Source organism: Piliocolobus tephrosceles, chromosome 1 (genome assembly GCF_002776525.5).
Source record: "Piliocolobus tephrosceles isolate RC106 chromosome 1, ASM277652v3, whole genome shotgun sequence".
In the NCBI taxonomy this organism is placed as follows: domain Eukaryota; kingdom Metazoa; phylum Chordata; class Mammalia; order Primates; family Cercopithecidae; genus Piliocolobus; species Piliocolobus tephrosceles.
Window position 1 is genome coordinate 101,810,058 of NC_045434.1, and position 27,396 is coordinate 101,837,453.

At 42.3% G+C, this 27,396-nt stretch overlaps 1 long non-coding RNA gene across 1 annotated transcript; it reads right to left on the reverse strand.

The window, feature by feature from the left end:
- Positions 1–664: 664 nt before the first annotated feature.
- Positions 665–26,717, reverse strand: LOC111549573. Its single transcript, XR_002733775.1, has 3 exons — positions 26,682–26,717; positions 26,180–26,225; positions 665–790 (listed from the first exon to the last, which is right to left on the reverse strand). It is a non-coding gene; the product is annotated as an uncharacterized LOC111549573 (long non-coding RNA).
- Positions 26,718–27,396: the final 679 nt, after the last annotated feature.

Sequence of the window (27,396 nt, forward strand, 5' to 3'; positions counted from 1 at the left end):
GGCTGCCACACATGTCCCTGCATGCACAGTTCTGGCTGGTTTGGCATCGTTGACTGCCTGCATGGCCACTCCTCAGTGCTTCCTGGAATCCCTCCTAAGTCACATACTCAAACATCTCTGAAAATGGGGGCCATTCTTCTGTCACAGATCACATGTACAAAGCTCTCTCATATGCAGAATTCTTCTATGGTACTTAGTTCCTCTGGCTGTGGCAAAGCCTCTGGAAAACCGAATGTAGAACTCATCTCTGAGTTTCTACAACACCCAGACTATTTCCTTGAGCAGAATAATTAAATAATTAACAGAGAACTTCTTATTGAAGGATCCATTCTTACTTAGGGAATCCCAGCCTGAATATTTTATTTTGGTGAAAATGACAAAAGGGGCTTGGATAAAATGACTGAACCACGTCAGTCTTTTTTCCAGAGGCATAAATGTGAAGAGGAAAGAGCTGAGAAGGCACATATATGACTTCTTTTCCTAACTCTATCTGGTTCCACATTTGGGAAAACATCCCCACAGTTTCCTGCCTTTATTTTTGTTTATCATGAAAAATGAAACTAAGTTTAAGATGGGTCAGGATCTCACATACTAAGTAAACAGGAAATCAGAACTAGAATGCCTGGTGTTTGGGAGTGAGGACAGTGAGAGAGCTAGTGCTTACCTTTTCTTTCTTTCTTTTTTTTTTTTTTAAATTATGAAAATCACAAAGTAAGATAAAAATATTTGCTCCTTGTCTTCTTACCCCTGAAGATCTTTGACATTGCCCTAGTGGTTGCTTGCTGAAGCTCTGCAGGGAGAAAGATTCGTTTTAAAAACTGATGTGGTGTCCACAATTCCATATGTAAAAGGATTTAAGGATCACCAAACGGGGGTGGGCCCCAAAGCTTCACTGAGCCCTGATGAATGAATAGAACCACATTATAAGGTTCTCCAGAGAGTAGGGCAAAAGTTACCAATTGTTTTCCTGAAATATATCAACAAGAATGCAAGCCTAATTAACGAACCCCAAGGTTGATTTTTTCTTGCTGCCTTTTTCTCTGTAAGACAAATAATAAATGAGTAAGGCTGAAAGTAAATGAGAACCATATTGGGAAAGTGAAGCCTAGTCAAACTTTTGGCTGGGCTGGTTGCAAAGAGCTAAAGTTCTTTAATCATCTCACTGGAGATGTAGCCAAAAAATGCAATTTGAAACACACGCACACAAACACACACACACACACACACATCAACACACACATCTACACATATTTCTACACCCACACCCTTCCCCCTTTTTACTGTAGATGAATCAAGATGGCAGAGACAGGATATGATGAGAACCATTCCTGCTCTCCACCTATTTTATAAAAGGCTTTGACCATTAGTAATCTTTGCTGCCTTGATTTGAGGAATCCATCTATGAATTCTTATTCTATAAATGTACACTGTGCATCGTGCATTGGCTATAAGAAGCTAATAAGCAACTGGATTTGGTAATGAATTGGGAATATGCTAAGATGGCAACCTATTTAAAATCCAGATTATTCTAACAGATAATTTTCCTACAAGATAAATTTATTTGGGCTTAAAAGAATACTACTGTCGGCCAGGTGTGGTGGCTCAAGCCTGTAATTCCAGCACTTTGGGAGGCAGAGATGGGCGGATCACCTGAGGTCAGGAGTTTGAGACCAGCCTGGCCAACATAGAGAAATCCTAGCTACTCTGGAGACTGACGCAGGAAAATTGCTTGAACCCAGGAGGCGGAGGTTGCAGTGAGCTAAGTTTGCACCACTACACACCAGCCTAGGCAACAGAGAGAGACTCTGTCTTAAAAAAAAAAACAAAAACAAAAAAAAGAATACTACATCTGAAGGTGGGAATGGAATGAGAAATGACAACTGTATTATGATTGAAGTAGTTTCTTATTAGTTGACAAATTGACGAAACACAGAGGTTTTTCTTGTGTCAGGGTCAGTCAGGTCAATTTTATACAGAGGCAGAACTAATAGTTGAATATGGTGGTGTGATTTCAGGATGGTTTAGTATACACTCCATTCCACTCTACCTCACAGTACTTCAGAGTTTAAGGCTTGAAAAACTCCTATTGTGTTTGTTAACAGAGAGGCAGAGGACATATCTATCTGGCTTAATGGAAGTTGGATGGTTGAGATGTGGACTTTTCAAATGAGGCCTCACTTAGATTGACATTAAATAAATTTGGCGTATTGTAAGAATATTTTTACCTAACTCATGATGTTTCCTTTTGTTAAAGGGAGCTCATTTAGTGTTACTCCTGTCCTCCTGTCTCCATTGCTCACCCTTCTGGGGTGGATGGAGTATCTTACCTGATGGATACCTCTGGGCATGCTCAGCTCCATGTTCCTCACTATTGGGAGTGAGTTGCTCACAGAGAGAAAGCATTTTATTTTGCTCTTCTAGGGGAGAGTTTTTCCTTATTGAGGTTCAGTACAGGCAGATCAACTTGGCTAACAGATTGCCACATCCTCCAACCTGGCCTCTACCAGAAACAAAGGATATTTTGGTTTTCCATTTGCCAGTCCTTTTTCAATTTGTACAGAACATTGGCAAAGAGGAGAGCTATTTATTGGGATTCCTTAGACACCCCAACATGGTTTAAGCATCAAGCAAACTGAATGGAGAACTTGAAAATTTTAGTTCTGATCGTAGTTCTGTCTTTCCTTAGGTGTTTGAATTTTGGGGAGACATATAACATTTCTCTGCTTCATTTTTCTTAAATGTACAACTAGTTCATAAAATCACTACCCTACAATTATACAGCAGCTTCCCTTTATCTGTAGAGAATATATATTAAGACCCCCAGTGGATGCCTAAAACTGCAGATAGTAGCAAACCCTATATATACTGTGTTTTTCCATCTGGTAACTGAGACAGCTGCTAAGTGACTAACAGGTGGGTAGCATGTACAGAATGGATATGCTGAACAAAGGCATGATTCACATCATGGGCAGGACGGACTGGGTGGCATGAGATTTAATCACCTTATTCAGAATGACATGTAGTCTAAAACTTAGGAATTGTTCATTTCTGAAATTTTCCATTTGCTATTTTCAGACTGTAGTTGACCACAGGTAGCTGAAACAGTGGACTGCGAATAAGGGGGGACTACTGTATGTATAGTGGAGTACCACACCATGACACATGTATATAATACAGTGTACTGTTAGAGACTTTTTTCTAGACAGAGAAGCTTTCAAGGCTCCACAGAGGCATAGCCTGAAAAATACCTGTTAGTTACATAAGAATTGGCTAATCAGATTATCATCTCTGGGAGAAAGAGATAAATAGACTTTCTGATATTTGAGCCTTCACAAACTTGCCTACCTCCTTGGGAAGGGAAGCTCTGGTATGGGGCTATGACATTTTTGCAAAAGGATCACAAGAGTTTCTGGGAAAACAGGAGCTGAGATCTCAACCCTGTGTTCCAAGGACCAAAGTTATAACGATCCGCAGGCTAAGGGAGTCCCCAACCAAGGCCAGGGATGGGGAAGACCAATAAACTCCCTGAAAACTAAATTATCTTGAAGAAAGGGGGAATCATGATGGCCTGGGCTCAACATGGAGTGATAGTCCATGGACCAATTAACAGTGACCACACTAATGCTGTAAAACAAACAACCACAAAATATCAGTGGAAAAACCAATAAACACTATTTTGCTAAGGAGTCTTTTAGTTGACTAAGGGTTGGCTGATATTTGCTAGGCTCAGGAGCAAGGCTCTGATGATTTCCAATAGGCTCATTCAAATGTGTGTGGGTTTGCTGGAGCTCAGTCAATCTAGGCTGTCCTTGACTGCAGTGGCTCAGCTGAGTTCTGCAGTCAAATATACATGAGGCTTCTTAAGGCTCAGCCATAGAACTAACACATTGTTTTCAACTTTTTCTATTGGCCAAGGCAAGTCACATGGCCAAATCCAAATTTAAGAGTGGGAAAATATATTCTGCCCCTCCCTGCTATCCTTGTTATGAGACAGGGTCTCACTCTTATCGCCCAGGCTGGAGTGCAGTTGATGGTTACAGCTAACTGCAGCCTTGACCTCCTAGGCTCAATTGATCTTCCCACCTTAGCCTCCTGAGTAGCTGGGACTACAGGTGCATACCATGATGCCTAGCTAATTTTTGTATTTTCTGTAGAGATGAGGTTTCACTATGTTGCCCAGTCTGGTCTCAAACTCCCGGGCTCAAGCAATCCTCTCGCCTTGTCCTCTTGAAGTGTTAGGATTACAGGCATGAGCCACTACACCTAGCCACTCTGCCCCTTTAGTAGAGAAACTTCAAAGTTATGTGGCAAAGGACATGGATATAAGGAGGGATGGAGAACTGACTAACGATGCAATCTGTCAGAGTAGAGGAGGGTAGTTTTGGGTACACATCATAAGGTTCATAGCGAGAGGTCCTCCAGACACAAGCACTGAGGCACCAATGTTTGTGCCTTTAAAAGAAAAACTTCAGCTGAATTAAATTTAAAGGAGTTTAATTGAGCAATGAACAATTCGTGAATTGGGCAGCCCCTAGAATCACAGCAGATTCAGAGAGACTACAGGGACGCCTCGTGGTCAGAACAAATTTATAGACAAAAAAGGAAAGTGTTGTATAGAAATCAGAAGTGAGGTATAGAAACAGCTACATTCATTACAGGTTGGCGTTTGCCTTACTTGAGCACAGTTTGAACACTTATCAGTGTATGAGGGGTTGAAGTATGGCCACTGGGATTGGTCAAGACTCAGCTATTGTTGCAGGTGCACACTCCTAAGTTTTCAATCTTGTCTGCCTATTAAGCTAGGTTACAGTGCATCCACAAGGACTCAAATATAGAAATACAGAGTCTTTCTCAGGTCATATCTAGTTTGCTTTAACAGTGCTCTGGAGAATGATGGCTGAGTAAGGAAATGTGAGCTTAAAAGGGTTGTAATCTTTGCATGGAGAACTACAGTGACCTAAGCAAGGCCATCTTAACATCAGAAGCCAAGGGTAGCTGTCAACTCCTGTAGGGCCTACAGTGATTAGTGGATCTGGCAAATGTTCAATTCTCTCACCAGAAGATAATGTGTAAGTTCTTGGAACTCTTGTACAATCTGAGGATATTAAGATGCGGGGGAGGAGAATTCAAAAATAAGATTCTGGATTTCCTGATAATACATGCATAAGATATGGGTTGTTCAAACAAGTTTAGCCTAAAGCTGCCTCCTTACATATTTTAAGTTCAACCTAAAGGTTTCTCTATACATCGTGAACTCTAATAAATGAAGGTGTAAGCAGACCATAGCCTACACTTGTGCCAGTCACTGAGTTTTGGCCAATCAAATGTGGCCAACTATTTGAACTCTGTTCAAATAAGGCAAACGCTGAGCTATAACCAATCCAGCTATTTTTGTGCCTCATTTCTGTTTTCTGTATATCATCTTCCTTTTTTTCTGTCCATAAATCTTCCACCATGTGCTGCGCTGGAGTCTCAAAGCCTATTCTGGCTCAGGAGGCTGCCTGATTTGGGAATCATTCACTTCTCAATTAAACGCCTTTAAATTTAACTCAGCTGAGGTTTTCCTTTTACCAGGGTTAAATGGAAAATTTAATAGAGAGATAGTTAAATATGGACCCTGAATTAGTGATACAATTTTGTGTACAAATAAAAACCACTCACAAATGAATCCATCTCATCTATCGCTGCCACTCTCCTCTTTTTCCTTTCATTCTCCTTTTTCTTTCTGATTTTCCAAAGTTTATAGTTATAGATAATGAAGAAAGTGTCATGATTCTGTAAAGGAAATGTCTTAGGCCCCTTCAAGCTGGGCACTACTCAGGGCGAGTCTGTCTCCCATTCTATTCAAAGTCACCCCTCTGCTCACAGAGATAGATGTATATTCTTATTGCCTCCTTTGGAAAGACTTATTAGGAACTCAAAAGAATGCAACCATTTGTCTCTCACCTACTTGTGACCTGTAAGCCCCCAAGGTTGGACGGGGGAGGGCCTTGCTGGATGGAACTAATGTACTTCTTACATATATTGGCCGATGACTCATGTCGCCCTAAAATGTATAAAACCAAGCTGTGCCCCGATCACCTTAGGCACATGTCATCAGGACTTCCTGAAGTTGTGTCACTGATGCATCCTCAACCTTGGCAAAATAAACTTTCTAAATTAACTGAGACCTGTCTCAGATTTTCTGGGTTCACATTTTGGTAACCATGGGGGGATTCTGAGTGGAGATGCCCCTGATCTTTCACAAATCTCCTGTTGGTGCTTGGTACCAGCACAAACTGACTTTATGACTCAAACCAATAGGACAATTTGCTGAGGTCTGAGTGTACCCTCTCCAGAGAATCCCAGATCTCCCCAAATTTGGTTGAGATTTAAAGTTTATTTTGCTGTACAGCTCCTCTTTGTTTTTCGGAGTTTTACTTGCTTCCAACATAAGGAAGGCAAGTATTTCTTGCATCCATGATGATGGAAGGCAGGTAACTCCTTTATGGAGTTTGAGCTGGCTTCCAACAAGGAAGATGAGGTTTTTTGTTTTGTTTTGTTTTTTTCTCTTCTTCTAGGATGCTAGAGAGCAGTCTTTAGCCTGAGACTCATCTCTAGGTAAGTAACTGAATTGGAGCTTGTCTTGGCTAAAGTTAAGATTAACAAACTGGTCTTAATTTCTGCTTACCATTAGAGGGCTCAGTGATCATATTGTTGGGGTTTATTTGTTGTTGTTTGTTCCTGTCTGAAGTTATTGTTTAAGGATCCTAACTGTAGTCTGGAGATACATTCTAAAGGGTCTTCTCTATTGCTTTTTCTCCCAAATTTAATCTTAATTTGGTTTGTCTGTGTGCGTTTGCATGAGGAACTGAACCGTTGTTTTCATAATAAAAGACTGAACTTTCTCAGCTCTGAAGGAAAGGGCATTTTGCTCCTCCCAGCCGAAGGATGTCCCTGGGTGACCAAGACCTCATGGGAGTGTCTGGGGGTTGACCCCTTCCATGATGTGAAGCAGCCCTGCAGGGAAATCCCCAACAAAAATTAATTTTAAAAATGGCTCATTCAGGAAACGCATATGAGGACTGATCACCCAGTGTTTTGAGCCCTCTGTGAGGTCATAGACCTTTGGAGAGAGAAACTGAGACATGTAAAAGGGTGGAGATGACTCAGTGGTGACACACTGTGGAGTCCTGCCCACAAGCAGCACATATTGATCCACCACACAAAAGCCCTAGACCGTAACTCTGTTCCTCCATTAAAAAAAAAAAAAAAAAAGGCAGGAAACAATCTAAGAATGAGGAGAAAACAAGGAGAATGACCCCCTTTTGAGAACTCCATAGGTTTTATGTCACCTCTACTTGCCAAAGTTTACATAAAATGGAAATAATATAGCCTTTGTGCACATTTACATTAAGAAAAAAGAGCCCTAAGGTTGACCTGCAAACTATAGAGTTCCTAAGTCCTGTTTTTCTCTGTTTTTCTTTTCTTCCTGCTCTGAATGTGCTGTTATATTTCCATTATATTTCCATTAAGATAAAAACCACTGTTTAGACCCAAGAAGTTCTTTCTGCAAGCTGGTAAATTTGTATTTATCTCATGGCTAAAAGTTCTGAAGTAAAAACCATAGGAACTTCGTGTATGTGTGTGTGTACATGTGTATTTATCTATTTAAAAGTTCTTTATGATTTATATAACCCAATCTTTTTCTCTCTGCATCTTACAATGTAATTTTTCCTATTTGACTTTCACATGAGCTGCTTCTTTAATATGCAAATTTAAGGCTATTTAGTTGACAACTGCCTAGGGTGATAAAACAGGTTATCAGGAATCTGAAAGTCTAAGATAGGAAAAAAAATGTTTTATGAATCTATAAAATATACTTTTATCAGCATGCCTAATATGTCTCTGTATTTATGTGTGTATACACAAAGTTTCACTGCTAAAAAAATATAAAAGAGCTCTCTAATTAATTGGCTTTAAAAAAGTGCCTAAATCAGATACTAAAAAAGCAAAGACTAGTCAAATGCTTTTTCAAGTTTATGTATCTTAAGTAAAATCTTTAATAAATAAGCTAACTTTAAAATTATTGGTAAAGTAATATGAGAAATGTCTTAAGAATTACCAGCATACATTTTTATTTGCATTTATTAGCCAAGCAATTTCATTCTTATCCCTGCCAAATACTATAAGGTGTCAAAATTTGGCACAAGGGTTACAAAATTATAAATCCAGCCCCAAACAGAATGATCTTTGCTTTTGTAATTTTTAATAAATAAGACATTGATACTGGTTTAATGAAAATAGCTGCATCTTAAATTTAGTAAGATTACTATGAATACTAATCTTTTGACTTTAGGCAGTCTAGTTCACAGGCAATAAGGATGTTTGTTTTGGGAAAGGACTGTTTGTTTCAAGGCTAAACTATAAACTAAGTTCCTCCTAAAGTTAGTTTGGCCTATGCCTAGGAATGAACAAGGGTAGCTTGGAGGTTAACAACAAGATGGAGTCAATTATGTCAAATCTTTTTTTCACCATCTTTGTTATAATTTTGAAATGGTGGTTTTATCACTTTAAATCATGACTATCACAGTTTTCATAAATAATCTAGGTAAACAATTAAAATAAAATAATTAAGTAAATGTAATGGGATAAATACCTGTAGACAAACTGATCATAATTTAGAATATAAAGTTATATTAAATTAAATAATAGATATTTTATTATTTGGGTATTTTCCAATAAACACATATTGTAGGAAAACATTCTTGCTAAAAAAAAAGGGGGTGTCTCTCTTTTAAAAGAAAGTTGTACAAGTTTTGTCTAATTCAAAGCTTATTTAAAGGTTACATATAAAGCAAGGTAAAAGGAACCAGAGAATAAAACCAGATGTAAAGAAAGTCATAACAATAAACAGGTTCATTTTGTGATAAGAAAACTTAAAGAGAAATAATTTTATATGAGAATCTTGTATGGTAAATGCAGTTTTAAAATAAAATAATTAAATGACTGGTTGTTTAAGAAAGAGAGATGTCCAGGACAAACCAGAAAGTCCAAGTATGTCATGAACAGTCTGCATAAGTCACAATAAGAGCATTTATATTAAAATATTAAAATAAAAAACTTTAATATGATCCAGTCATCATATTGTCATCAAGGTTTGGCTTGCTTAGGAAAAAAAAAAGTGAGACAAATTTTTTTAAAAAATTAAGGTTATTACATCCATGTATCTTCCTGTACGTGCTTTTAAAGTCCTTGTGACATTGAGTTACAGGGTTTTGGCTCCTGGGTCTAAAAAGGACACCAAGTCCAGCTAAATCTTAAACACTGACAGCAATTAAAGCCTCATCTTCAGGCCTGATAGAAGATGCTAATCAAAATAAACTGCATTCCTGACACATGGGGCAATAAATTAAAGTTATTCAACTCCTCGACACCCAGGCACTACTGAGGGAGAGGTGGACACATAAGATTGTAAGGGTAAATTTTGAAAGATAAAATAAGTTCTATTTCTCTATAAGTTAATCATTAATGTTAAAGGCACACCAAGGCAAGACCAGCATATGGGCCCCTGTGTCAGATTAACAAGGTTTTCTTGAAGCATTAACCAACTCCTATATAAAGGTTATAAAGATTATACAAGGCTTATGGAAGCTATATCTTATAGTCAAGATTAAAATTTTAGAGATTGTTTATAAAATTTTGAAAAAAAATTAATTGGCTTCAGGCTGTTTTTTTTTTTTTTTTTTTTTTTTTTTTTTTTCCGGATGGAGTCTCACTCTGTCACCCAGGCTGGAGTGCAGTGGCACAATCTCGGTTCACTGCAAGCTCCGCCTCCTTGGTTCATGCCATTCTCCTGCCTCAGCCTCCTAAGTAGCTGAGACCACAGGCGCCCACAACCATACCCAGCTAATTTTTTGTAATTTTAGTAGAGATGAGGTTTCACCATGTTAGCCAAGATGGTCTCGATCTCGTGACCTCGTGACCTGCCTGCCTCAGTCTCCCAAAGTGCTGGGATTACATGCTGTTTTTATTAGGGTTTATTGTTTGGAAAATTAAGCCTTCTCTCTCAAAGAATAAAGGCATTTGCCTGGTTTTTTTGTTGTTGTCGTTGTTGTTGTTTTTTAAATATCTGAGTTATCACTTTGGTTAAATGAATGACTTATTTTATTATGACCTGTGATCCTATTTTGTGATATCAAAGTGTTGAAAACCTTTGATGTTTGACAAACTTTCAAAAATCAAATTATAAATTATGTCTTTTTATGACCTAATTAGTTCTTTAAGATATCAGGTTCCCTAAAGTCCAAAAAATGCCACATAATTTGGCTTATTTGGTACAAAAATTATACAGGAATATGCAATGGTGTTTGGTTTCCTTTGGGCTGTATTTGTATAAATAGGTTACTGTTATGTGTTCCAAAATTATGGGAAACTCCTATAATTCTGATATAACTTAGTGTACATTATCAGTAATAATCATAACTGTTATGGTAAAATTATTGTGTGCTACAGAGGTAACAAATTTCCTTGTCAATTGTGTCTTTGACTAAGGCTGCCCTAAAACTTTTTGTCTTCCACAGACAATTATTGTCTTATTTTGGTCCTCTTTGGAAGGTGGTTTTATAATCAGCTATAAAACTCTAACAGGTGCTCTTGAATGCAGGTTTCTGATAACTCTGGAGACTGTGACATCAGAATAGAGGAAAAACTTTCAGGACTCATGGAGAGCTAAAATGTTCATGAATATCAAAAAGAACAGGAATATACTACGTAGACTGAACTAATCTTTTTGACTTTTTTGCTTAAAATGTTTGCTGATCCTTTGTTTTGTTTTTCAGAGTCTTAAAACTTTTCTTTTATGCTATTGACAGCTTTTAACAACTCAGAATACTCGTATGAACAAAACTAGGAGCATATTTGTTTCTCTCTACCTGATTTCTTCAGAATTTGGAAACTATTTGTGAGTATTTTTAACTTATGGCAATACAGTTATTTGCATAAGTGCCATAAGAATCTGCTTTCATTTGTAACAGGAAACAATTGGAGAAAGTGGTTATTTCACCAAGGTTTTGACTGGAATGGTGCGCTTTCTTTTAAGGAATCAAACTTGACTTATGGAGCCAATAAAACCCTTGGAAAAACTGGCCTCAAATTTTGTGTACACAGTTTGCATACAGGGTTTCTGACTTGTGATAAATAATGAATGTCACTTTCCAACAGGCCCAGAAGCCCCAGGTTTATCTTAAAACTTCAAGAGGAGAGGAAATTCACCCAACTCATAGATATCTGATGACACAAATCCATGCCTGGATTGGCTTTAAAAAGTCTCATCTGAGATTCTTCTTATGAAACAAGTTCCATCAAAGCCAATTTAAAAACCTATGTAAAAGAAAGAAAAAAAAAATATATATATATATACACACACACACACACATATAATTGCCACACTGTATACAAATAATTAGGCCAAGTATAATAAAGCAAACCAGTCCTGCCATAATTTGTCTTCAGTACAAATGGGAAGCTGGAGAGAGAAAAATTATGTTTCAAAACTATAGTACCCCTGTTGTTAGATTGTAGTCTTGCCTGATGTTTTTTTCAAGTTTTATTATTTTCTACTGTTTGAATTCTAATTTTTCTTGGCTACAAGTCTTCAAAATAATGTTTTCAATTTTTCTCCTTCTTTTTTTCAAGTTTTTCCTAATTTGAAATCACTGAAAACTAAGTTTTGCTTTCTTAAAACCCTGTGAACTGAAGCCAGACCACTTAAACTTCAGAAGAAAATAAGAGCAACCTATTTACATACATAAGCCACTTGCATACCTGCCTACTGATGTATGGACTTCAGAGTAATGTGGCCTATATACATTTTTCCAGGATTGTTCTTTTGTTTATTGTTGTTTTTCTCCCTTCCTCCCCCAATTTTCTCTTCATAGGACATGAGACTTCACAGCCTGCTAAAAATAAGCTTTTGGGACCTACCTGTGTAGGAATAAACAGTCCTAGCCTTGAGAGATCAGATGAAACCTGAGGCCAGAGACTCATTTTCTTCTAAAATGCTTTCTCCAAAAGATTTTTAAAAACAAAAGAGAGGAAATGTGAAAGGAAAATATCTTGAGCCCCTTCAAGCTGGGAACTGCTCAGAACAAATCTGTCTCTCATTCTATTCGAAGTCATTTCTCTGCTCAGAGATAGATGTATATTCTGGTTGCTTTCTTTGGAAAGACTTATCAGAAATTCAAAAGAATGCAACTATTTGTCTCTCACCTACCTGTGACCTGGAAGCCCATAGGGTAAAGGGTGCTTGCTTTGAGTTGTCCCTACTTTTTTGGATGGAACGAATGTACTTGTTACATATATTGATTGATGTCTCATGTTTCCCTAAAATGTATAAAACCAAGCTGTGCCCCGGCCACCTTGGGCATGTGTTGTCAGGACTTCCTGAGGCTGTGTTACAGGTGCATCCTCAACTTTGGCAAATAAACTTTCTAAATTAACTGAGACCTGTCTCAGATTTTCTGGGTTCACAATTCCTACTTGGAAAATTGTCGATATTGTGAATGAGAGGGATTTGAAGTATCATTCTGCTTCTCTTTGTCCCCAAAATCAGTTTTGGAATTCTCCTTTCTCTCTCATTTCCAAAGATTAGGTATGAAATGAAAATGTAACTCCCAAGGCTGCATCCAATCAGGACAATGATTTTCTGATTTTTGTCTCTTGTTCAGGTAAGGAATCCCTTTTTCTTATAGCACTATGGGCAATCTAATAGGAAAACAGTGGTACTGGTTATGAAACCGCCTTTGCAAAATTATAACTGAGGAAATTATAACAGTGAAATAAGTCAGACTTGACTGACTCTATCTTGCTTCCAACCCTTAAGCTGTCATTAATTCCTGGGCATAGGTGGAACTAACTTTGGGAAGGAGTTCAGTTCATGGTTTGACTCTGAAAGAAAATTGATAAGAGTGCTTTCCCAAAAAGACCCCCTTCTTGTCTGAGGCCCAGTCTGCCTTTGCAGGACTAACAAATTAGCTACAAGATTAGAACTTACAATTTAGGACTCATGCAGCCTCTGGCTCCAAGAGTCTGAACCTCCCCAAATTGCTCCTGGGGGTAACATCACTATTGTAAAACCTAAATTCGGCACTTGAGATATTTTGCAGACCCTGCATTCGATGAATCAGCTGACACCACCCAGACCTGTAATCTGGCCCAACTAGTTCTGCCATTATACCCAGGAACAGAAGACATTAAGGAAACCTAACTTCAACCCACTATGATTCCATCTCCAACCTGACCAACCAGCACTCCCCACTTCCAAGCCCCTACCCACAAAATTCTTTAAAAACTCTGATCCCCAAATGCTTGAGGGGACTGATTTGAGTAATAATAAAACTCTGGTCTCCCACAGAGCCAGCTCTGCATGAATTACTCTTTCTCCATTGCAATTCCCCTGTCTTGATAAATCAGTTCTGTCTAGGTGGCAGGCAAGGTGAACACATTGTGTGGTTGCAGTTGGCTATGTGTTTAGAGGAGGACGATTTGAGAACAAGAGATATTCTGCTATGTACAGTGCTCCCTCTTCCCCAGACATGTGAGATCAGCCAGCATATCTCTTCCACACTCTCACGCTGTCCACAGTCTGAAGTCACATAGGTCATAAGCAAACATGTTTAATGAGTAAAGAAAGAACTGCTGGTCTCACAGACCTTTTAAAGGGCTTGCCCCCACAAGTTCAATATCTTGTTTGCTCTCCAGGGCCTGCGAAGCCCTCTGAGCCTACCCTACCTGCTCATGCCTACTAAAGGCAAGGACAGCTTTGAAAGCGGAAGTCTAGTTATCAGGAGTTAGTGCTTTTATGCACACCTGTAAAGAAGGAGGGGAACGGAATTCAGTGCTTTGGGAATATCAATATGCTTTTGTATAGAGAGGATAGGTAGATGTGGCTTGCAGAGTGCAATTAACAAGAGTGAGGTCTGGTGTAAAGAAAGTGATTTATTCCAAAGTCAGTTTAGGGGAAAAAGTACAGGATTCCTGCCTAAGGGGACCACTTTGCTTATGGGGCAGAAACTGGGTACTTTTAAAGGGGAAGACACAAAGGGGAGGAAGTCAGCAGGTAGGGGGGCATCAAAGTGCTAGCTCTGGTGCTTTATCTACTGAGCTGTAGAGCTGGTGACTGCTGGTGCCTTTGTGGACAGGACCAGGCCAAAAACTCCCCAGGTGGGAGAGAGTTTTTGTAGCTGGACTTTGGGTTGTAAATCAACCGTTTTCTCTTGAGGCTTTCTCCTGGTGGGTGCGAGTTCCTTTCTGGAGTTTCTAAGCACAAAGATAAACTTGCCTTGTAGGGAGTGTCTGGTGAAGGGGAGGAAAAAGGCTATATTTGCATTTTTAAAGGGCCAAGTAGGAAGTAGCTTAAAAGACAAAGGTACAAATGGTATATTGGATAATCTCTCCCCTCCAATCCCAGGAATGCATGTTTTGGATTCATATAGATGCAGATACAAATCCTGGCTTTGTTGATTATTAAAACTGACCAATGGTAGATACTGAGTCTCTTCCATCTCACATAGTGGGGACAGTAATGAATACATCATAAAATCATTATGATTAATGAGATGATATGTATAAACTACTTGGCATAAAACAATAGCTAATATAGCAACTATTCATTCACAAAACACAGACAAAGGTAGGCATCTGATCCTCATATTTCCTCTTCAACTCTCTTCTCTCTACCCAGCTTACAGAGCGTTATCTATTGGGCTTGGAAGTGGGGGAGGATGCAGATGAAGGGAAGGCAGGAAAAAATGAACGCTGCCAGCTTATAGCTCTATTCAGATGTTTTCTCTCTTATTTCTGGATAATGTCTTCTGAAATCAAGGAATTTGGTCTTCCTGCTCCCTGTTTCAGCAGTATTTGGATTATGGGCAGCTATTCAGGGCACAGGTGAATGATGTATGTGAGAATATGTGTGGGTAACGTGTTCATTAATACTACATATTAGTCCTTACCTGGTTTGCTATCACTGCCGAAGCATCTGGTTGGTCTTTGTTCCAGTAGGTAGTGCTCTGTCCAGTGATCCTCAAGAAGAGGGATTTTATTTTCTAAAAAGGTATCTACGGATGAAGAAGAGCATTGACCATGGTGGGAGGTGACCTGAGTGGAGTACAGATACTGCCTCTTCATTGCTACATTGCTAGGTGACCTTGAACATTTAATCCCTTTGAGCCCAGGTTTTCTCATTTTAAATTAGGGCAAGGGTCATAATAATACCTTTCTTTCAATGTTGTTAAAAAATTAAGTAAAGGCCATTAAAATTGCAAGTACAGTTTTTCTAAATCTCCCATACAACTTAATTATCTTACTATTGAAGGTTGCACATATAAAATGGGAAGTGAAAAGTTAACTGTTCTCCCAGACATTTTGGTAAGAATACTAAGGTGACAATGATGCCAACATAAGTAATTTACAAGAATAGTTCTACAGATTTCTGGTGTTTAAAGTTATCTCAAATAGGATTTCAAAAATATTAGCAAATCGTGATGTAGTCTGTATTATGGACCTGACACTCTTCTGAGCATTTCAGATCTATTATTTCATTTAATTCCATGCTAAGCAGTATAATCTTGGAGAAAATTTAGCTTTGATTTGAAATTTGACAAAATAATTTATATGTCTGCCATGGACTGAATTTTGTCCACCCAAAATTAACACGCTAAAGTCCTAGCCCATGATATGATGGTTTTTGGAAGTGGAGCCTCTGGGTGGTAATTAGTGTTAGATGAAGTCCTGAGGGTGGGGGCTTCATGGTGGGATTGGTACCCTTATGAGAAGAGACACCAGAGTGCTTGCTCTCTCTTGCACTCTCTCTCTCCCTGTGATGTGAGGTTGCAGCATGTTGGTGCTGTCTACAAGCCAGGAAGACAGCCTTCACCAGAAACCAACCATGCTGACACTTTGATCTTGGACTTCCAGTTTCCAACGCTGTGAGAAAATAAATTTATGTTGTTTAATCCACCGAGGCTAGTATTTTTTATGGCAGCCCAAACTGACTAATACAATAATCTTAATGCTCTCTTTCTCTGTGGTTGGTATTTGGACGAACGGAGGCAAGATGGTGCACTTCAGGGTCTGGGGAGCCTCCTCCTCCTCGTTCCACGCCGCGGACGGACCAGGACCTGAGACTCGCTTCCCTCACTCTCATGGCCTCTCTGGGGTAAGTGCCCTTGTCTCCTCTTTACCTCCCTCGGCCAGAAATCCTGTGCAGGTCCGAGGTCCATTTTGAGCCACCAAGTGGCTTGGGAGACCCTTGCAGGACGGAGACGTCCGCCTGAAGGTAATCTCCACTTTGGCTTCAAGAGCCTCCAGTCTGTCTCTGCTGGTTCCAAAGGACGCTTTGAAGCCAGGCAGAGATCCACTTCCATTTCCATTGTGTCCATTGTGTCCCTCGGCCAAAATCCTGCGCAGGTCCGAGGTCCATTTGGAGCCACCAAGTGGCTCGGAGACCCGTTCAGGACAGAGACGTCCGCCTGAAGGTAATCTCCACCTTGGCTTCAAGAGCCTCCAGTCTGTCTCTGCTGGTTCCAAAGGATGCTTTGAAGCCAGGCAGAGATCCACTTCCATTTCCATTGTGTCCATTGTGTAAGTAAAGAGGAAACAAATGGGAAACCCCCAGTCCAAATTTCCAAAGAGCACCCCCTTAGGGTGCCTCCTAGCCAATTTAAAAACCTTACAGCTCGAGCAAGACCTTAGGAGGAAGTGGTTAATTTTCCTTTCCACTGTGGCGTGATCGACCTCAGCAATTTCTGCCAGTGGCTAGGCAAGTGGTCCGAAATTTACACACAAGGCTTTTGGGCCTTGGGCTCTCGTCCCTATACTCCTTCTCTCCACCCCCTCCCTTCCTGCCCAGACTCCTCCTCCTCCCCCCATCCAGACTCCTCCTTCCTCCTCCTTATCTACTAATAATCCACTCGGTCCCATGCCTCCTTCGGGGCCCCCAACTGGCTGTCTTGAGTCCCCTATCTCTGCCCACACCCTCCTACAGTGTTAGCACCTTTGTGAGAGGTGGCTGGGGCGGAGGGGGTAGTCAGAGTACATGTCCCTTTTTCATTGGCCGATCTTTCCACCATTTTGGCATCTTATTTCATTTCTCAATCAGCTCCTGACATTCGTAAAAAACTTCAAAAGGTAGAGGATGGTCCTCAGACACCAATACAAGACCTAGTTAAATTAGCCTTTAAGGTCTATAGCTCCAGAGAGGAGATGGCAGGCTTGCCTTGAACAGAAGTTACAGCTCCTAGCAGCGGCTTTACAGCCCAGTCGTAACCCCAGACCAGAGAGCACATACCCCACAGACTCCAAGGCCACGAAAGGAGCCTGCTATAAGTGCGGCAAGGCAGGACACTATGCCAACAGGTGTCCACAGGGTCCCCGAGTCCCAACGCAGCCTTGCTATAAGTGCAAGTCATCAGGACATTAGGCCAGTGAATGTCCTAACCCTCGTCCACCAGCAACCCCCTGCCCTGCTTGCCAGCAGGGAGGAAACTGGAAGTCTGATTGCCCCACCCTGAGAACAGGTGCCGCGCCTCTACGTGACCCCCTTTCCCAGGATCCGGGGAGCTCCTTCCAGCTCCTACATCTGGACGACGATGACAACTGAAGGTGCCGAGACTCGGGGACCCCCATCACCCTCGCAAGCCGCGGGTAACTCTCCTGGTAGCAGGTAAGACAATTTTTTAATCAACAGCGAGGCTACCTATTCTGTTTTGCAGTCCTTCTCTGGACCTAGCCTTCCATCCAATATCTCTGTAGTAGGAGTAAGTGGAAAGCCATCCACTCCACGAAAAACTCCAATCCTTAATTGCTGCCTGGCCAACAAGTACTTTGCGCACTCATTCCTCATTCCCAACTAAAAAGGGCCCCTACTGAAAGTAACCAGTGGAAATCAGTTTGGCTTTCCCCACTCGCCTCAAACTTACTAAATTTTCTTAACTATCTCATACTCCCCAACCTTGCCACGACTATCCTTCTGGGTTTTGCCCATATTCCAACAAATGCTTCCATTCCTCATTCCTATACTAATACTGTGCCTTATTTTATTTTTCATCCGTGCGTCCAAATACTAACCATGGGCCCCGACCTTAACGACGCCCCTTAACAGCAGGAAGTAGCCAGACAGACCACAGTGCCCCTTTATCACTATTATCAATAAAAGGTTGGACTGTTTGGACGAACGGAGGCAAGATGGTGCACTTCCGGGTTCTTCTTCACCACCAACTCTTCCTGCGTGCACGAAAATGCAGCCGGCGCCCGGGAAGGTGCAGACCAACTGGGCATGCGCCAGGTGACATCAATCTGAAGAGACCAAGATTTACCTGGTCGCACCTGCGGAACGCCCCTGACACGCCCATGCCCCACCTATTGCCCTCCCACTCCTAGAAAAGCCGCTCTCCGCCATTGAGCCATGCGGACTTCCCAGCTTCCCAGTCCTGTCGGGATGTCGGGACTGTGGGAAGTCCGTCCGAGGGCCCCACGGGGGGACTCTGCCGGCCTCCTTCGCCGGAGGCCGACAGACTTCTCCCGCACACCTTAGGTTACCAAAATAAACAAGCAGTTTTGCTCCTGACCTGTGCCTACTTGCTGGTTCTTTTGTGCTCTCTCTGGTGGTCTTAGAAAAACAAGACAGTTGGTTCTCTCCCATTGGCCCTGGGCAACATCTGTTGATAGAACTTTACTTCAGTGTAATTGAAAAAGCAAGCAAACATGTATCAACATCTGTAAACGTTTTCATTCAGTCCACCATGGAACTAAAATTCATCCAATGTTTACCATGCTTTTATCCTCTTTTGCACCCACCTTCAACCAATACAGTTATTTCTAGAAAGAATTTGGGCAAGCTTCTGCCTTTGTTCAAATATGCTTGTGGCCAAGAGGTATTTTTCCTCCATTTTTTTTTGAAAGAAACCTAATGAGTTCTTTTCTCATCCTCTTTATTAAATTATAAATTCCTCGAAAACAGTATCATTCTTGTTATTGAGTGATACGCAAATTCTAGTGTAGCAACCTTGTATCTCTTGGACACTCAACACATATCTGCTAAATTGTACCAAATTTTTAAAAAGGGGACCTCAGATCAGTTTGGGCTTAGAAAAATGGAGGAGTTGGGAGGAGGGTGTGCCAGAGAGATGAGTCCAAACCCGAGGCCTTGAGAACAAAATGCAGGGAAAACCAAAGTGCAAACATCAAGGCCAAGTCCCAGGGCAAGAGAAGCAGCCTGAAATAAGGAGTCACTTGAAATTGGAGGGGAGTAGGAGCCACTCTGGAATGCAGACAGGAGGCCTGCCACCGCTGCTAAAAGTGTCGTTACTATCCCTAGGCTTCCCGATAGGTCAGCTGGAGAATGGGATATGCCACTCACATATACAAAGGCTGTTTATGTACAGGCTGGGGCCTGACATTTCATCTTTGTATTCATCCTCATGCCTTTCTTTCAAGGGTGGTTCCTTCTCAACCCAGTTTGTTTATAAACATCCAGGACAGCAGTCCCCTGCACACTGTAGGGGTTAAATCTTTGTTGACATGGATTGCAAGTCATTGTCCATAGGGCTTGGGTGGGGAAGGAAGCTAGGATTAGCCTGGAGCCTCTGTAGAAGATCTGTTTCATCCTAAATTACATTCAGAACAGTAAATAATTCTTAGAATGCATTTCACAAGAGCAACACACTCATTTTAGTGTCCTGGATATGGTCCAGGGAATTGTAATCTGAATTCTCCATTTCATATGGTCATGTTTCTAACATTGCCCAGAAAGGTCATTCCTGGGTTGCAATGGATTGAGAGGCAGGAAGTAAGAACTCAATCTTGGCCCCACCACCAAATCATTCTGTCATTCTTGGTCCCTGAGCAAGCTGTCTCCCAACTCTGCTCTCAGTTACTCCATCTGGGAAATGGGAATAACAAACTCCCTGTTGAAAACATGAAGATGAATTAGAGATAATATATTTAAAGTGATTTCCCAGCTAGAAGGAGAATGCTGCATATTTCATAGTTGCTCCCAGGGACAAAATCACACACATGTAGTAGTCGTTTTCTTTCCTCTGTAATTGAGAAAATCTAGAACTTGAACTGGGCAATTCATTGTTCTAATGTTTGAGAGAGTGTGAATAGTGATCTTAAAAAATCAGCCAGTCACAGCTGATGTTGAGAAAGGGTAAACACTAGGGGAATCAATGGGCTTTAGAAGGAGGCAGTAAAACCTCCAATAAAATAGCTCACTAAATCCCAGTCTTGGCTCTGGCTCAAATCCCCTCACTAGAGTCTTAAAGTATGATGGGAAGCTCTGGCATTATACCTGGCACAGCACCACCCTGGGGTCCAGCTGGCCTTATAAAACTCTTTCATTTGTACACTCGGCTGCTCCTATTCACCATGCAGGGAAGGCACCCACTGTGTGCTCTCCTGGTGAATGCAGGTGGTAGCCAAGGCGGAATGTCACATTGACTCTCCAAAGCATAGGGCCTGGTACCTTGTGGGAACTCGTAGATATCTGTCCGGGAAATAAATGAACGAATGAAGGTACTTGTTCCATGCAACTGAAAGTTTGGGCAGTTTTCCTTACACTCTCCTGGAAGAAGACACGAGTCCGTGCACACTAAAGGGACCTTTGGTGGGCACCCAAAGCGTGAGAGAGTTTTGCAGTAACAAAACTAACACCTATGTAGTAGCTGCTGAACGTGCCAGGAGTTTTCACCTTGTTTAATCTTCACAATAATCCCATGAGGTATGCTCTGTGATTATTATTCCCATTTTACAGATAAAGTCAAGGCCCAAAGGAGTTTTGTAACTTGCCTAATGGTTAGGATGCCGGGTGATCTGAATGCAGGCAGCCTGACTTTGGATCCCACCCCGTTAACCACTCAATTACAGTGTACTTCAATGACCTATGACTCCTACCACAGGAGCAGACTTCGGGAGAAGATACCACTCGGTGCACTGTGCCACTGTCCCAGCATGAGACCAGAGCAGTGCTCAGTATCCTGACACACTGGGGTAGGTTGGGCCTGGTGTTTCTGTTTCCTAATGGGGACATTGAGGTGCAGAGCAGTTGTGTATCTCACTTACAGTCATTACGCTTAACTGTGGCAGAGCAGGGATCAGGAATCTGGTCTGCTGGTCCCTGCCATGCTGCTTGGGGCTCTGCAGTTCAGCCACTTGTGCCAGAGACACTCACCTAGCATACTTCTCAGCCCTGTCCCACCAGACTCCTTGGCCCAAGGCCAACAATAGTGGCCATGCCTGGCAATCAATTGGTAGACACCTGCTTTGTGTGAAGGACTTCGGGCACTAGCATTAAAAGCCAGATATGGAAGACTTTGAGGAACAGTTAATCCAACCTCTCATTTCACAAATGGAGAAAGTTAGGCAGCTCATCCAAGGTCCCAAACTACTTGGTAGCAGTCTGGAACAGGGCCCAGGTCTCCCAACAAGACATGTCATATTCATTCGCTACTCTGCCGTGCTGTGCTGGGCAGTGGCAACGCGAGGTACCAAGAGCCTCTCTGTACTGTCTGTAGAGCCTCTCCTTTCAGCTTCTCACTGCCTCACTCCATGGCCCTGCCTGCAGCCTGCTCACTGCACCCTGTGGCTGTCAGTGCATGGGGTAAGCCCTGACATGTGGAGGGAAATAGGCACCCAGATTAAGGGATTCTCCCCAGGCCTGTGTATGAAAAGGATCTTCAGCAAGCCATCCATTCCCACTGCCCTCCTCCCACTCCTCACCAGAAACTTAATTAATCATGTTTGCATCTGGATCCAGACAAGACAATAGCAGGGATGTGTTTTTGGTTAGGAACTGAAGCTGCATTCGCAAAGGAATGTTGATTAGTTAGTGGTCGGTATCATTTTTCATGCCTTTTTAAGTTACAAAAATTTTAATATCAAAGCATTTCTCCCTGCACCGCACGTATCTATTTCTCGCAAGTGCATTATGCTGGCATAATTTTCTTCTCCTTCCTGCGGGCTTTGTTTATGAGATGATCCATCAGGTTGTCTCAGAGTCTCCATCCAGCCCTTCAGGCATTCCAGGTGAACTCTGAGCCCACAGCCCCTCCCTGTGTGGAAGGGGAAGGAGAAAGGCAGGCTTAGGCTGAGATATGATACATTGTTGATCAGGGAGACAACAGTCACCCACTGCAGAGACAGCAGGCTCTCCCCCATCCCCCGCATTTCCTGGACCCTCATTATAAATGCTGCTGCTCTTTACAACAGGAGTGGGTCCCGGAAGAGAAGAAAAGAAAATGTCCCAAACCTCCTCCAGACCCGTAGATGCTGAGGTCAGTCTGAATGCTTCAATTCAGTCTTCAATTCTACATCAGGAAAATGCCCTCAATATGGGAAAATCTTTGAATGCAGGAAGCATGACTCAATGTGTACAACATGCCCGTGTGTGCAAAACATGTCAAGTCACAGATGATAAGGCATGGCAGAGAAGCAAGGTGGGATCTAGGTGGCACAGTCAGAAACCTGTCTGCATGCCCAGCCCTCCAGCTAAACTTCCCTTTAGACAAAAGTGGTAGAGGGCTAACAAAAGAGAATAAGGTGCCTCCTCCTTCCGTTCAGTGACCTTTCCGAAGACAGACCTACCTGCAGTAACAAACCTGGCTGAGGCACTATGTGTACAGCTTGGACAGGATTGACCAGTGGGAACAAAGTAACTGCATGTTCTAAGATGCTCAGATGCAGGCTGACCTTCCCTCCAGCTGAGAAATCATCCTGTGGTCACTGATTTCCTGAATGCACTGGCCTGAGGGCATGGGGAGGGCCTGTTACAAGACAGGATCACCAGGGGGAGTTCAGGGGATTCAGTATACATTTGTGTCACATTGGTCCCCAAAGCAGTTTGGGTTTGTTGAGGCAGGGTTTGACTTGCTGAGAGTCCAGCCCCAGGTCATTGTTGTTACTCCAGACACTGGGAAACGTGGATTGTGGGGTAAGATACTGAAGCTGGGCATTGGCCTGGAGACAGAGAGTACTCTGCACAACTCAACAGCAAAGTCACATTCCCAGAGAGCAACCAATCGATCCAAGGGTTATTTATTCAGCAAATGGACTGCAATTGTGTGCCAGGCACTGTGCTAGAGGTACACCACACTGGGCCCATTGCAGGCCTCACCCCATGGGGGGTGGCCTGACTTGGTCTCATTATTTGTTCCTCTATCTCCCAGGCCTCTTCCTTGGTGCTGGCTAAGGGCTAGGCTGGATGTTTAGTTGTAGCCCTAAAGAAAAATTTTAGTATGTCCATTTTTATACACAGAGGCACAGATGGTAAGCAGCTATGAAAGTTGTCAGAATCAAAATGGAGTCATTTATGTTAAAACCTTGGCAAATGGAGCCAGGGATGGCCATCAAGGGAGGGTTCTCACACATGAATGCCTGATAAGAACTGTCACAATACTTATTTGGCAGATTTACCACAATACAGATTTACCATGATCACGAAGATCTTCCGAAGGCGAGGCTTATCTATTGTAGTACGTTTGTACTGACCCCTGTGATTTACTATAACTTTGCAAAAAGGCCACTGCAACCTTAGACAGAAAGTACAAATTCTGTAATGATGTTTGTCTAGCAACTGCCTGTCCAAGCTTGGACTTGTGCCACCCTTGTAGCCAAAGATAATTGATTCAAACAACTGTAATCCTCTTCGTTTTGCCTTTATAAACTTTCCCTTGCCCCAATCTCTTTGAAAACGCTCATAATTTGCTACAGCATACATATTCCTATTGCAATGCTACTCCCAGATGAATATCATTTTTTTTCTTTTTTTGAAGAGTTTCCCTCTCTGTTTGTTATTGAGTTTGACAAAGCAGGGGTCGGAAGGCTATAGCTTGTGGCAGGCCATATTTTTGTAAATAAAGTTTTATTGGAACGCAGCCATACTTGTTATAGTATTGTTTATGACTGCTTTTATGCTATGCTGAAAGAGTTAAGTAGCTGGGAGAGAGACTGAACGGCCCACAATTCCTAAAATATTTGCTGTCTGGCCCTTTACTGAAAAATTTGCCCTGGTATAAAAGATTTGCCCATTTCCACTAGAGAATCAATGGTCAAATAGAAAGTATAGTCAGATTTCTTGATTTCTTTCCAAAGACCCAAACCACAGACTGACCTTCTCATTAAAAAGTTATTTTGTTTTGTCTTTAATATTTGTAATCTTCGTGATTCCTGCCTTCTGGCAGAAAATATCTGAAATATTTAATGGCTACGATAGAAAGCAAAGAAGGATACATGTCTTGAAATCTTTAGCCCAATAACATACTTTAGAAACCAGAGGACAACTGCAGGCTCTGAATCTTCTCGGGGCCTGGTCTGAACTCAGGACCGTGGCCCTCCTTGGTTACTGACTTAAGGCAAAGGTCAAACTTTGGGGTAGGTTCGTGTTGACTCTCGATAGCCATCTGCGGAACACATAAAAAAATCAGGTAACTTATACTCTTGTATTATAAAATTTTAAAGTATTTATGTATTTTTTAAACCACAGATACAGGTCTATAAAGCATGCATAAACAAACCCTTAGGATATTGGGATAATCTAAAAATAACCTGGGGGAAGATGAAGCAATATGTAAATATTCCGTTTTATTATCCTCTGAATAAAAACAGATATTTCTGTGGTACTTTCAGGACTTTGGGGTAGGTAAATAGACAAAGAACGAAGCCCAGAGTTACTAAGTTCCTTACACAGGCCCATGTCATCCTTCGTTCCGCTAACCCAAGTCAGCCTCTCTTGAAAGCCCGTGTCTTAAACATTCTGCTTGCTCTATAGCCTTGCTTTCTAGGGGAGGGGAATCTTGGTGCCTCTGTAAAGTTGGACTCACGAACTGGCTTTAGGATGCCCCTTGCAGCTGGGCTCATAAAGAGTCTTACAGGCTGGCTTCTGCAGATGTCTGTACCCTCAAGCCAAACACGAAGCTATTTTCTTGGCTCATCTCCCGGCCCTGGGTCTTTTTTCTGGTTGTGTTGGGATGCTGCTGAGTGAGAATTGCAGGATACCCAAGAATTTGCCGGAACTGAGGGTGCCTTCACACTTCTAGATCACCTTCTTTTTGGACTATACGTGGTGTGGTCCAAGAGGAATGTGTTCGACAAAGATGAGGAGGGTCGTTGCGTTCACGCACTCATGAATATCAAAGAAGAGGCATCAACTAAGTCTTCTGGGAAAATTTCCAAACTGACAGTGCAGTGAAGGAACAGCTGCAATCCCTGCACCTCCCGTTCTGCTCAGCCCAGCACAATAGACTTCACCGAGAGTCTGCTCAGAGATAAGCCTGTATGGAGTGTTGGGTGCCAGGGTATCTAGGACCTTGGCCTATCCCTGCCAGGGATGGGGTGGCAGATACAGCAATGAAGCCTGCAGTGGGAGGATCTGAGGCAACTCCAGGGCTGGCGTTGGGCACCTGCAGAAAATATCCTGCTGCTGGCAGGGCCTGACCACCTGCTGTCCCTTTACTCACTCTAAGGCCCAAGACAGACTCAGGTATCTCTTAAAGGCCCTTACAGTTCAAAGATTTAGAATCATCTCCTAATCCTTCATCTTGTAAAGAGGGATTGTCATTAGCTATGCGAGCGGATGGGCCTAGAATATCCAGATAAGTGCTCAGTGGAAACCACTTCACCCTCATAAAGCCATGTGAGAGAAGTAGCCCTACCTCCATTTTACAAAATAAAGTAACTCAGAGAGATGAACTGATAAGCCCTAATCATACAGTTTGTAGATGGCAGAGCAGGGAATCCACAGCTCTGGATGCCAGGTTTCTACAGTGAGCTCTGAGGGAGGCCTGGCAGGGAAAGACAAGTTACAGAAGGGCAGGTGAGGGCCGGGCCTCCCCATTCGGTTGTGCAGGCTGACCCCTGTACTAAAACCTTGTAGGGACTGAAATTCAGCCTGGGTTCTGCTCCCCATGCCATGAGCCCCAGCAAAGTACTGAGCTCTCCAGGGAAGACTCTTTCTAATATGCACAGAAGAGCACTGGGGACTAATGCTGCCCTGCTTGTGGGTGTGCAGGTAGTGAAGTCAGGGTGGGGAGGGATAGCAGATCCACTTCGACCTGGATGATGCTGGCAGGGTTATGGACTGACCTTATGATTACCCCCTTCATACTGTAGGTTTTGCTGTTGTTGCTTTCAGTGTTCTCCTTACCTCTTCAGCCACTCCTCTTCATCATTGAACACCTTTATGAGGTCATCTAGCAGGACATTTACCCAGCAGATGTTTTTTCCAAGACCAGGGCAGGAGATGAAAAAAGGGGGAAGATGAGAGAGAAGAGCATGTCGATGCTTTAAATTAAATTTATCTCCTAATTTGGCTCATAATTTAATTAATCCTAATTTAATTAAATATCTCCTAATTTAAAAAGCATACCAATGTCTCAATTTGGAACATTTAAAAAATTGTTACAAACAAAATATAGAATTAGCCGATTTCCAAAGATCATGACAGAATGGAGTTTTAGGAAAGAGTAACAAGCACATATTTCGAATATTGTGGGCCCAAGAATAAGCTTGCACTCTAATTGAAGACATAACAATTAGTGACAGACGCGCTCCAATTCATCAAATTGATCAAAATCATAAAACTCTCATCGACATGGGGTAGAAATGCAGTTTATATCTCTGTTTTTTTCAAGCCCTTGCACCCCTACCTCGAGAACAGTAAACCCAAGGTCCTCTTCTTTGCCTCCATCTTTACTCTGAATTGTCTTGTGAATTCAGGGACTTACAGTTTCAAGATATAAAACCTGGAGTCTGACCGGTAGACTAAACATCCACTCCAGGCCCCCTGCCAACCCCGAGGAAGAAGCCTGGAGGTAGAGGGAGGAGAAATGAGACCAACTCAGGCCGGAGGCCATGGTGAGGCCTGCGGATAGCGGGCTCAGAGCCTGGCACACGAATAGCCCTTTATTTTCTGAATAAATAACTCTGATTACTACTTGGTTCATCTCTGGGAACACTGAGTTTGCTGTTGAGTTGCTCCATCAAACTCTTGGTCCACAGGTCAATCCCCAGCTTCAATATCTCATCCCACGATCCACCTCTTTCGCTGAAGTCAGGAGTGACAGCAATTAACTCCTGCGCTGCAGCGTCCCCAGGGCCAGGTGCCACGTGAGAGATCCCAGGCTGGAGCGAGAACGTGAGGGCCCTGTGCTCCGGGACAGGGAGGAGGGATAGCGACCTGGGGCATCCGCTGCTTACAGGCCCGGCTATGGCGATTACCAGCCACCAGGGAGAGGCGCTGGCAAGAGCCAGAGAGGATCCCCCGCAAGAAATATATCGCGTGCTGACACTTTTACGACCCGGGCCGGCTTACAGTACACAGGCCGGTGCACAGCTCCGCTTTCCCCTGCCCAGCTTGACATC